The sequence below is a fragment of the Cupressus sempervirens genome, chromosome 10 (genome assembly GCF_028749045.1).
Source record: "Cupressus sempervirens isolate cs-2001-9-10 chromosome 10, ASM2874904v1, whole genome shotgun sequence".
NCBI classification, from domain to species: domain Eukaryota; kingdom Viridiplantae; phylum Streptophyta; class Pinopsida; order Cupressales; family Cupressaceae; genus Cupressus; species Cupressus sempervirens.
Window position 1 is genome coordinate 264,964,405 of NC_143127.1, and position 13,272 is coordinate 264,977,676.

Sequence of the window (13,272 nt, forward strand, 5' to 3'; positions counted from 1 at the left end):
ACCTGATAGGCTTGAGCTTCCTTCCTTCACCTTGCATTCTTTCCTTGTTGATATGTAACCAAACTCTATCACCAACTTGGAATTGGTGATCAAAGTGATGCTTATCATGTCGAGCCTTGTATTTTGCTTGGCTCTGCTCTAACTGTGCTTCTACTACTTGATGGATTGCTTGGACCTTTTGGATGAACTTTAAAGCCTTTTCTACATCATAACATCCATCTACAACATCGTCCTTCCCAAAAGCAAAATCCATTGGTGTCTTAAGCAAGTAACCGAAGCAAGTCTCAAAAGGAGACCTCTTTGTAGAAGAGTGTGCCGCATGGTTGTAAGCATGTTGCACATAATGAAGACTTTCATCCCACAACTTAGGATGTTTGTTTCAGTAGCCTCTAAGTAGATGCACAACTGTCTTGTTTACTACCTCTGTCTTTCTGTCGGTCTGCAGATGGAAGGTTGTACTCTTCTTCAACTTGGTGTCCATGAGTTCCCACAAAGATTACCAAAATTCCCCTAAGAATCAAGAATCTCGATCTGATATAATAGAAGTGGGTAACCCAAAATGAACCCCTACATTTTGAAAGTACAAATGAGCTATCAATTCAGCAGTGACCTACTTTTTACAAGGCATTAAAATACACATTTTACTGAACCAATCAACTACTACATACAAATAATCATGACCCTTCCTAGACATAGGTAAACCTCCCACAAAGTCCATAGACACACTTTCCCATGGACGAGATGGTACAGGTAATGGTGTGTACAAACTCAATTTCCTATTACTTGGTTTGTTGGTTGCACACATTACACATCCTTTTATATACTTGGTGGCAGTTTCCTGCATACGAGGCCAGTAACAATATTTCTACAATTAAGCTAATGTCTTACTTACCCCAAAATGCCCTGCAATCAAAGAAGTGTGTGCTTCACGAATTACATGTGCATGTCCATCTTTAGGAATGCATAGTTTTCCCAAGTGGTACAACAAATTATCCTGCACATAGTAATCTTTCTCTTCCACATGTTTACCCTGGATTAAAGCTGCATAGATATCCTTAAAGTTCTCATCATTAGCATATTGTTCCTGAAAACTTTCATGAACCATAGAACTATTTTGAAGGATTATCAAAGCATTCTGAATAGGAGGTCTAGATAGCATATCTGCTACTTTGTTATGGGAACCCTTCTTATACTTAATCACCAAATGAAACTATTGTAGAAAACCCATCCACCTAAAGTGCCTACTTTGTTGCAACTTAGACTGTGAGTGCAAATATTGTAGTGGCTGGTGATCGGTGTGGATTACAGTTTCTTTTTCCATTAAGTAATGTTTCCATTTTTTAACACTCTAAACTAAAGCATAAAGTTCTGTATCATACGTAGGATAGTTACTTACTGCTCCTGAAAAAGTTTCAGAGTGATAGTAGACTGGTTTACCTCCTTGCATGAGTACAGCTCCCATGGCAAACCCACTCGCATCTGTCTCAATCTCAAATGGTTGATGTAAATTAGGTAGAGCTAACACTGGTGCAGTGCTCAACTTTTCCTTCAAAGTATTGAAAGCCTTTTGTTGCGGACCTCCCCACTGAAAAGTTGCCTTGGTACTAGTTAATGCATGCAATGGTGATGCAACGAAAGAGAAGTTTGCAATGAACTTCCTCCAGTACTGAACTGCACGTAAGAAACTCCTGACTTCTGTAACTGTACTTGGCTTAGGCCATTTTACAATGCATTCGACCTTCGCAAGGTCTACTTTCAATTGACCATTCCCTACGACATAGCCTAAGTACACTAAGGATGTCTTTGTAATTTCGCATTTTGACATCTTTACATAGAGTTTTTCTTTTCTCAGTACATCAAGTACTTTCTTTACATGAATTACATGATCATCCCAAGACTTACTGAATACAAGAATATCATCTAAATAGACTATGACAAAATCATCAATAAAGGGACGAAAGACATCATTCATGACTCTCATAAATGTAGCTGGTGCATTACAAAGCCCAAATGGCATGACCAACCACTCAAAAAGTCCCTATTTTGTCTTAAAAGCAATTTTCCAAATATCACTTTCTGCAATTCTTATTTGATGATATCCACTATGTAAGTCTAGCTTAGTGAAATAAATTGCATGTTTCAACTGATCAAGTAAATCATCAATTCTAGGAAGAGGGTACATGTTCTTTACCGTTATCTTGTTTAGAGCCCTGTAGTCAATACACATTCTCCAAGTCCCATCTTTCTTTGGAACCAACACAATAGGAGAACCACAAGGAGAAGTACTAGGACGAATAACTCCTTTCTCAACGAGCTCCTGAACTTGCTTTTTGATTTCTTCATTCTGCAAGACTGATAAATGGTACATGCCGATATTAGGAAGTGGTGCATCTTACTGCAACTGAATCTCATGTTGTATCTCTTTCTTAGGAGGCAATCCTTTCGGTTCCTGAAACAAGTCATTGTAAGCGGAAACAACTTTGACCATTTCATATTTATGTTTTGGATCACATCCCTTAAATGCCTCAGATGTTTCATCTTCTTTAGCTTTTACAATCATCAATACAAAATTCTTACTAGAGTTGACTAACCTTTTCATTTGACCAACATTGACTAATGCCAAATTAGTCTTAACCTTATGTGCCCGTACAATGTATTCAATATTGTCTTTAAACAGATGATACTTATTTTCCCCCCTATAGAAGATAGCCTGTCGATCATACAAATAGGGACTCCCAAGTACAAGACCACAAATATCTAAATGGACTACATCAGCTTCTACCTCATCCACAAAGTTTGTAGTGATAGCAAATCTTAACTTGCATTGTTTAGTTACTTGTAACTGTGCATCATCGCAAACCCATCCAAGAGGGTATGGTTTCGGATGAGGTTTTGTAGTCAAATTAAGCTTTTTAACAACTTCTTCAAATATCAAATTAACTTGAGAACCCGTGTCAAATAGTGTATCAACCTTAGTATGCTTAATAACAACTTGGATGTGAAATAATTCATTCCTTAGCTTATCATCCTTAGGAGAAGATTCTTTACTTGTACATGCACTTATGCTAGAAGAATTTATAGCTGATGAGAGAGATATACCTTTTTCTTTACCTTGAATCCCGGTAGCAACAATCTTTGTCTCATCTCCGGAGTCAGATCCAAGATCTTATTGAGTTATAGAAGCAGTCTTTTGTTTGCCTTTGTTTCCACCAAATCGCTTCGGCCTCTTTTCAGGATGTAGCTTCCAGCACTTAGAATCATCATGCCCTTCTTTCTTGCAATGTGAGCATGTGGGTTTCTCACCCTCTTTCTTTACTATTGCTTTCTTTTTACCCTTCCCTTTTCCTTTGGACTTTTCCTCAAACTTAGATGGCTTTTTATCAGGCTTATCAATGAAAGTACCCTTACCCCTTGATTCTAAATGTGTTGCCTGGACACATACTTCATCCAAATTACAAGGATTCAGGACGAGAATAGAATGCCTTAGGTAAGAATGAAGACTGCCTATATACTTGAGTAAAGTGTCCTGGGTATATAATGGGACATTTAATGAAATAGCCTTTTTACGAAATTCGTGGGTGTAATCCTGGACAGATTGACCTTTCCCTTGCCTAAAATGTTGCCAATTCATCATTAACTATTGCATATGGCCTAGGGGATAGAATTGCTTCTTTAAAGCAGTAACAAATTCTAACCAAGACAAATTAAACTTACCATGCTGTGAAGTTTCATCCCGAGACCTACTTTCCCGCCAAGTTAGACCTACACCACCTAATCAAAGAGTGGCTAACTGAATTCTGTCAACATCATCTACAAGGTTTTGAACTCTACAGTAGACTTCTACTTGTTGAATCCAGTCATCTAGTTTCTTGGCATTTAACTCCCCACAATATTTTGGCAAGTCAAATTTTGCATCCAACTTGATTCGAGGCTTATGTCCACCCTTAAAAATATTAGAAGACTCAGAATGGGTAGAAGAAGGAGAAGAGGGGGGAGAAGGAGACAAGGGAGAAGAAGGAGAAGATGGAGGTGTCTTTGGTGGATCACAATCATCACCTTTCTTTTTCCCTTTGTCCTTCAAGCTACACGTCTTCGCATCTTCTCTTCTCTTTTTTGTACCAAAACTTTTACCATTGTCTGCAAATTCTGAAGAGTCTTCTGAATACTCTTATCTTGAAAAGCTTGTCCACCACCTTCGTCTGCCATTTGTGATGATGGTTTAGTCCTTCATTTTCCAATCTTAGGATTGTATTCCTCGAGCTTTCCTTCGCCTTTCTCAATCCTGGATCTTGTTAGCATTCAAATATGCAATACTAGTCCAACAGAAGCTCTGATACCAAATTTGATCTGATTAGGATCTAGGACTATTACAGAGGAATGCTAATTGATTACATAGAATTAATTTAAAACTTTTAACGAATCAAATTAACGTAAATGAAATAAGAGAACAACAAGATTAAGCTGATAAATGAGACAATGAGAGAAAGAAGACGCAAACAATTTGATCTCAGAGTTCATCCGTATGGACTATGTCTCCGAGTCCTACTCTAATAGGGGGACCGATCTGATTATCTCCAAAATTAGGTACAAATGTTTTACAAAGTCACTCCTTTGAAGTACAATAGCATCACGTTGTTTCAAAGTATAGGAATGAGCACTTCAAAAATCTCCCTTACTCTAATCACTTGGACGTTCTCTCCTTTTTCTAAATGCCCTTAAGAGTCTCCTAAACCCCCTTTTTAAACATGAAATTAGCCAAAATAAGGCTATAACAAAATGATATAATATTAGACCCTTCGATTAATTCCTCCCTTCGAATTAACCTTTAGCCATTTCTAACAGATTTGGCTCATGTCAATTTTGGGGTAAGAAAATAACAAATAACCTTAATTTGCTAAGGTTGGCGGGTTTATGGTCAAAGATTAAATAAAAAATTGTGCATCATAATTTTTAAGTGCTGAAATAGCGCAATGCCATAGACTATTTTGGGGCAACCGCCGGTCGGGGGTTCCAACCCCGGCGGCGGCCTCCTTTGTTTAAAATTGGCGCTAGCTAATGTTTAAAATAAAGTTGCTGCCCATTAGTTTTGAAATTAGTGCTTGGTCAAGTGGTTGTATAATTATTTTTGGAGGCAATGGGTCAAGAGTTCAAATCCGACCATAAGGTCATTTTTTTTGGAAAAACAAACCTTCCTTTGAGATGTCACTTGTCAAATTTTGATAACTTGAAGTTGCCTTGTCACTTTGCTGACGTCATAATGACACCATCAATATTCATCTCTTACTCTGAACTTTATAATGACATAACTTCCACGTACGGGATCCATTTTTGATGAAACAAACACTGTCGAAAAGCTCTCGACGAGCTCTTTATTTTGAAATCCATTATTGACCACTTTGGAGATGATTATTTTTTCACCTTTTTGATGACCTCCATTCTCGGTTTGACCAACCTTTGATTGATTGTAACTTTTGCATATGAACTCCATTTTTGTCCATTCAAATTGCATTGGATTTAGAATTTTGAGAACTTTAACTCGATGCTGATTATTGGAGTTTTGGAGATACTTCAATTTTGATGAAAATATCCCCCGGATCAATCGTCCACCTATAGCAAAGCTTCGCTATCAGCACACAAATATGGAAGTTTACCAAGGGGCTTGTTATTGCCGAATTTCTTGCTGATCCTTCTGGCTTCCTTGCACTTGTATACGTCTTCCTGCAGGTAACGTTTGTATTTTGGATAAGCATCCTACTTGCCATGATTTTGTTTGAAAAATTTGGCTTCACCCACCGTGGCCATTTATAGATTTTGGTCATTGATGTTTCTTTAAAATCCACCCAAGTAGCGCCTGATCTAGACCCCTCTTTAATGGGTTTCTTTTTGTTAACAAATGAGGGCCTGGTATAGGTCCTTGTTGAATTAGAGCAGGAAACCCATTACTATGTCCTTACCAGTCATTTCATAAAGACGTTGTTTACCTTCAAGCAGCAGGATGCATCAATGAATTATAATTATTCATATCTCATTACAGATTCCAATGAATATAGCCTATTTTTTTGCAAATTGTCATCATCAATACTTCCTCTACATATAAAAATGCACATTCCATTAAATGAAAGTGTGACACAGAGTCTGATAGATACTATGTACACAAATGTCAAGTTTCAAGTTCGCTGCTTTGGACAGCTATGTTGAACACATAACGCAACATGCAGACAAACACCTGTTGGTTATTTTCTCTTATTTTTGATATCGAGGTTGTTTTTGTGACTTTTGACAGAAGCTTTTTCGATTTCATGATTACAGTGAAATTGTAGTTTTCCATTCATAAATTGAGTCTCAAACTTACACGTGACAATCTGTAAGGATTCTTCCAATATTTCTTTGTTTTTTAATAATTCTTTTTATCTTTTGTTTTGATGACAAAATTTAAAAGTCCTTCAATGAAAGAAGAGCCAATCTGCACATAATGTTTCCAACCAAGAACAAAACAAATTCTACTCTTTTCATTTTGTTTTTTTAATAAAAAACCTATATGTGGCAATGTAAATGTGTAGGATTGCAGCCCAGTAAATAATTTAGCATCTTACAAAAGCTCATTTGTGTCCGAGTGCAAGGACCCGATAAAAAAATCTTTATCACTAACTTGTGCCTATTTAAACAGAGGTCTGAAATGCATAGATAAGGCACAGTCTCAATGTTGTTCATCCACCAATCCAAAATAAACAAATCAACATGGACATGAAATAATTGTGTTCTACACCTATCTACGTATTTCAGCCTGTGTTTGAATGGGTCTGAGCTTGTCACTGTGTAGTGACTTGAATGTTTTAATTTTCTGGATGATGGTTGAGGAAATAAAGTCTGTCCAAAGGGACATTTCACCATGCTCACAAGTAAAAATGACTGAGTTAAAACATCATCATGTGTTGCTTCTTGGAGCCTAACTTAATTGTATCTTGATTTTTAATAATTGGATTTTGGTTTCTTAGATCTTTTACAAGTTGATTTTTGATTTTTTATAATTTTCAAAGTTTGGGCACAATTTTGCAATTTTGGCTATACTTGTAATTTCAGTTTTACGCACAAGTCATATTTATGGGCTTATACATGATTTCACTTTCGGTTTCAGTTTGGACTTTTGGGTTTAATCCATAATTTCTTTAAGCTTGTAGTTTCATATAGATGTCTCTAAGCCTATAGGGAGGCATCCAATCTGATACAAGGATCTAGCTTCCATGAATATTAGATGGTATTGCAAGCCAAGTAAACTTGCATCCTACAATTGACAATGTTTCTGGTTGTGTTGCCCTTTTCATTCTCTGTAAAAGATAAACGATGCCTTTTTTTGCGGTATAGAGCAAAGGGAGAGCATCTATGATAAGTAAAAAAATGCTAAAAGGGTAATTAAATTTTTAAGGCTTATAATTATAATGAAAATAATTATTGTAATGATGTAAGTAGGAAACAAAAATATCATATCATAATGTTTATATTTTAAATATGTAAATCTTTAAACTGTATTATTTTAATATTTTTCATATAGATTTTATTTTTAAATTGTTTTTTAGGAATATAGATATATGCTAAAACTAAAATTTAAATAATAAATTTAAACTGAAAAAATTAAATTTTAAGCAATGAGACATTTTGAATGGACATTTTTATATTATTATAAATGTATAGACAAAGTATTTGGGGAAGATTTAAGATTCACAACATGAAAAGAGAAAGGAGTGAGCACGGTAATATTGTATCTATCACCATAGTTGATGGTTGCAAAAATGAGATAATCAATGTTGTCTGGTGACATGTATTTGGTGTTTTAAATTGAAATAAATGATAAAATAAATAAATGCACTTTGTTAATTCATTTAAAGATCTAAATGTTGGAGTTAATGCTTAAATAAAACTAAATAAAAATATTACAAAATCGCTAACTTCCCCAACAAAAATGTTTATTATACACCTTCATAAGGATTCAATGGTTATGAAAATTTAAATACAAAAAATCTATACATCAATTAATACATATAAATGGCTTCTTCGATTCTTAGATAAATTTAAAAAGTTGTTACTTATATAAATATTACCAATGCACTAAATTACTATTTGTAATCTCAATTTTAAATGCATTAAGCTATTGGTTCATAGAAATTAATGTGGAATTATTAATTATTTTATGATTAATATAATTATTAAAAATATATCATCTATTATTTTTATCATTAATTTATGATTATTAATTGCAATTATATTTATAAATAGTATTAATGTCTATATTAATCTAAATGAATTTGTTAGTAATGAAAATAGTTATATTATCTGTAACACGTATTTCAAACGAAAAAAATACCTTAATCAAAATATAGAAATAGAAATATTTAAATCTTCAACACAAAATAACTTGCTAGTTTTTGGTTTAAGTATATTTAATACTATCATATGTCAAGTCGCAAATATAGTGAGTAAGCTCCATTTCTTATACCAAATGATTTGTATCACATTGTTCTTATCTAATATTGTAATGTATTGTCGCAAATTTTGTCTTCTAAAAATGTGTGACCGAGTTTATATTTCGAGCCCAAATGCTGACTAGGATTGCCCAATCACCAACGTCATCGAAACACAAACTTTGGAGAATGTGTTTGTGATAAAATGTCTAAGTGTGGAGAAGTCATTGCGCATTGTTCTAGGTGAAGAATTTCTATAGAATAGATCTGGTTCCATATGGTACAAGGCCATTGTTTCTAAATTCCTCACCAATTGCATGGACCTTTTCGAGAATGTAGAAATTGTGAAGCAAATGACAAATGCATATGTCAAGCATCAGTTCAAGCCTCTTGAAGACTATGATCCATACATCAGTGCATATGTCATAGAGATGAGTAGTGCCCTCATAGGTGGCTTGTTCTCCCTTGAATCTCTAAGTTCATGCAATGTTACTATGTGTCTATATTATTCCCTCAAAATTTCCATTAGTACTAAGTACAAATCTATTGTAGACCATGCATTGCACGTTCACCATTTCCAACTCTCTGAACAAAATGTATCAAGAATTTTAGATGTTTGTGATGTAATGATATTCCTGCAAATTCATATGTCTCCTCTTCTAGTGCTTCCTTATACAAATACCAGTTGCTCCATGATTATGTCCTCTAGTAGGGAGCTACTTTAAGCTACAAAAGATTTCTCAAAACTGTCTCTCATGCACGAGCGTAAAGTGCATATATGTATATAGTAAACATTATATCTGGTGAAACATCTTTATTCACTTGAGCTTTTGTTTATACTACTGGTCATTTTACTAATATTCATGAACTTTAAATACTATGTTGTCGTCATTCTATATACAAAATGTGTTGTACACCTAACAGTACACGATATTGGTATTTTAGCAAATTGAAATATTTGATTATATCATGTGATATATTATTATTATTGTTTTATTACATGATCTCATATATTTTTAACTGCATGTTCTCTACCCATCCCTACCTAGTGAGAAAGTTTTGATTACTTGTCTCTATTATATGAAGATGCAATTGCAATTGTGAAAAAGTTTTTACTTTTATCATTTTTCTTTTCAATTTTGCTATGCTAATTGCATCTAGTAATTTGTACATATTGTTCACCTAATCAAAGATATTTGGTTCATTGATTTGTTTCTTTATATCATATTTGACAGGTTCACGAAGCCTATTTCAAAAACTACAAATTATAAATACAAGTTAAACACAAACCAACTATCTGGTATGTTTCGACCCTATTTTACAAATTACCAATTTATCTCTGACTTCTCTATCTTGTCAAATAAAATCTAATTCACCTATTCATATACTGATAAAGTTTTTGAAAAATACAAAAATTTGATTGGACAAAGTAATTTACAAATAATTATCATTATTTATTATATTTATAATTTTGAACAATTTGAAGTTTGTATAGGTCTCAAAACATTAATGTATTTTTAAAGACTCTTTTTTTTTCAGTGAAAATAGGAGGAAGACCATTTTTCAATTAAACTAATTAGTTCCACTAAATTAAAATCTATGATTTTTGAGAAAATAGTATTTTAAAATAAAATTCAGATTTCAATTACAATTAATTATAATATGTAACATGAACAATCCAAATAAAATGGGAGTATACTTTCAATTCTTGAATAGCAGTAAATAGATTACATTATATTTTTGTTACATAATAGAATATAAATAAAATTGTTATAGAATATTACAAGTAATTCTATTTATATCAATCCAAATAAAATGAAATTGTCAAAAGCAATTCAAAAATTATTTTGAAAATCATTTAGACAATTTATAGTAATTACAATTATTTATCATAGTCATTTAGAAAAAATAAATTTATAAATAATAGTCGAATTGAATAAATAAACCTTATTTAATTTACTAGTAAAGAACAATATCCACAAGAAGAGTTGTGCAACATAATTTAGGCACGTTGTTGCAAAAATTTCCATTCTTACTGAAAACATAGAAAGTGACAAAAATATGTGGTTTCATGAAGAATGTTGCTAGGGTGTTATGAAAAGGGTCTCTATTGTTCAAGCAAAACAAAAATCTGGTAGATATAAAACTAGTCTTTTACAACATATAGTTAAGAGTTCATCCTGATGAGTTGATTTAGTTGGCTGTCTACATAATGCCTAAAACCAATTGAAACAAAGCCTAAAAATATCGTTTCGACAAAAAAAATCCCAAATTTTCCTTATAAAATTCCTCTTTTTCCAGGGTTTCCTTTTGACCTTGCCATTAAATTGTCTTCTCCTTAATGAAGAAAGAAATTCTTCGTACAAAAAGCCCAGTGAATTCCATGTTTTGCAAGAATGATTTAGTGCCAATGTCCCCACATCTTCACCCATCACAAAACTACATAGAAATATTATTACAATTAGCCACAATGACTCTTATAACCTAGATCGTATATTTACCATACAAAGTTTGAGTTTCTAAATACAACAATACTTCAGTTTTTTTTGCATTTCTTCATTTTCTCTCTTTTGATTTCTGAATTGAAACAACATTTGTTATATGTCACTAAAAACCATAATCATTTACAATGATCTAAGAAATTAGAAAGCTATATATTGTGTTTAGTTGTAAAAAGAACTAGTAAAATGGGTTGTCCACCTCATATTCATTGTTCCAAGCTCATCCTCCAGAGGCATTCCTATATCTCTTCAAAAGTGATTTTAAGCTATTGCATTATATATTTTAATTTAGAACATTGCAAAATAGATCTTCATTTTTAAAGATATTATGTTTCTCAACTATTATATGCAAATACAATTTTCTAACAAGCTTTTTCTCTCTATCATTTCCTTTGTCTTTCCTTGTATGTAAATACAAAGAAAACTGATATCCATTGACTGTAGAAAAGTAAAGTAAAGATAAATAATTGGTTTTAGGCTTCAGGTAGACCTTATAGGGATACTATTTAGTAGGAACACAATTTACTGAGTGGTGAATTTGGAAATATACATACGAAAAATTTAGGAATCGTACCAAAAGCTTTTCTTAATTTGTTTTCCTTCATTCATATGCTATGACCTATACAGGTTGCTTGATGATTATTTTCTATGTACTTCAGATTGAATGGCATGCATGTCCTCGATCATTAACAAAAATGAGAATATTAACATTTTTCACCAATCAAGAAGTTAAGTAGCAATTAAGAATTACCAGCAGGGCAAAATAATTTTTAATAAAAGAATTACTAGGTAAAAATTTAAAAACAACACGAAACTAAAAAACGATAAGAAATGATGAGTAGTTTGGGTAAAATAACCATGTTGTTTTTCCTTTAAGGTTCATGCTTATGTACATCATATGAATAGCACACAAAAAATAGAGTTAGCTAATTTTTACATTGAATATTTATTACACTGAAAAATAAGGAAAACTTTTCTAGCCTAAAAGAAATTTAATCCATTTCATGAAAAATATTCCCATAAAATTCACGAGTCTAAAGCTTAAAAATTAAGAGTTATTAATGGGACACAGTGATGTTAAAAGAAAAAAGAACAAAGAATCTGGGGTAAAATTTGATCAAGAAAAAAAGCATTAGTAACAGAGTCTATATCTACCAATGCTTCTTCCACCAAGAAATAAAAACTATCTAGAAGAATTAGTGACTATGTTCGACTAAATCCATAGAGTTTCCATATACCAAGAACAATGATTGTCTAGTTCCTGCTGTTAATAATTATAGTAGAAGTTTTTAGTTGATGTATTTAAGTTGATTACCGAATGAAGTAAGCAAGATATCAAGATCAACTAATAGCACATAGAAGTAACTAGTGTTTAAAACCTTGACAAATACTTTGATATGGTGTTGTAATGCCTTATTGCAATTGGAAAATTTATGATTCACCTTGCTCCTTGTAAATAAGACTATATTCTATCATACATACTTAAAATACCCATAAATATGGAATTGTCTAGAAATTGGGTTGTCGGATTAGAATAAAGAGGAAAGAAGGTGGTTCATAAACCAAAGTTGAAACTCTCTTATCTAATGAATATATTGAATTTTGATATGTATTATTTAATATGTAAAATAAAATGAAGATTGCAATTCAATTATAAATAATTATATTCTACATGTATTGTAAAAAAATAATTTTATAAGTTTTCTTTTTTCTTAGAAATAATTTTTATACCATTGAGAAAATTAAATTATAAACCATTTTTAGCTCTAAAGACCTTTGATAAACTTTCAATGATTAAAAAAGCCAAAAACATATTTTAAAATTAATTTAAAAAATAGTAAATGAATATTCAATTTAAATTTAATGTAAACATTTAGTATTAATGCAATATTAAGTTATATTTGAATAACTCTATAAAAATAATAAAGATTGGTCATCTTTATTTTTACAGTGGAAATTTATATTCATATCTTATTTCACATTTTTTATTAATTAAAAAAATTACCAAGCAAAATTTTACATTTCTTATTTTACATTCTATATTTTACAATTTTCACTTAAGTTTTATTTGGTATATTAATTTTTTTTATATCATATTATAATCTATCTATATCAAAATTTATATTTTTATATTTTAATTTGACTTATATTTCCTTTTCCAAATCGACATGAAAGTTGTATGTGATATTTAATATTTTATTATTTTAAAATTATAAATTAATTCTTAAATATTTGAATATTTATTTATATTCGACATTAAAATTTATCTAGATGTTTATGATGACATCTATTTAAAATAATATAGGAAAAAAGGA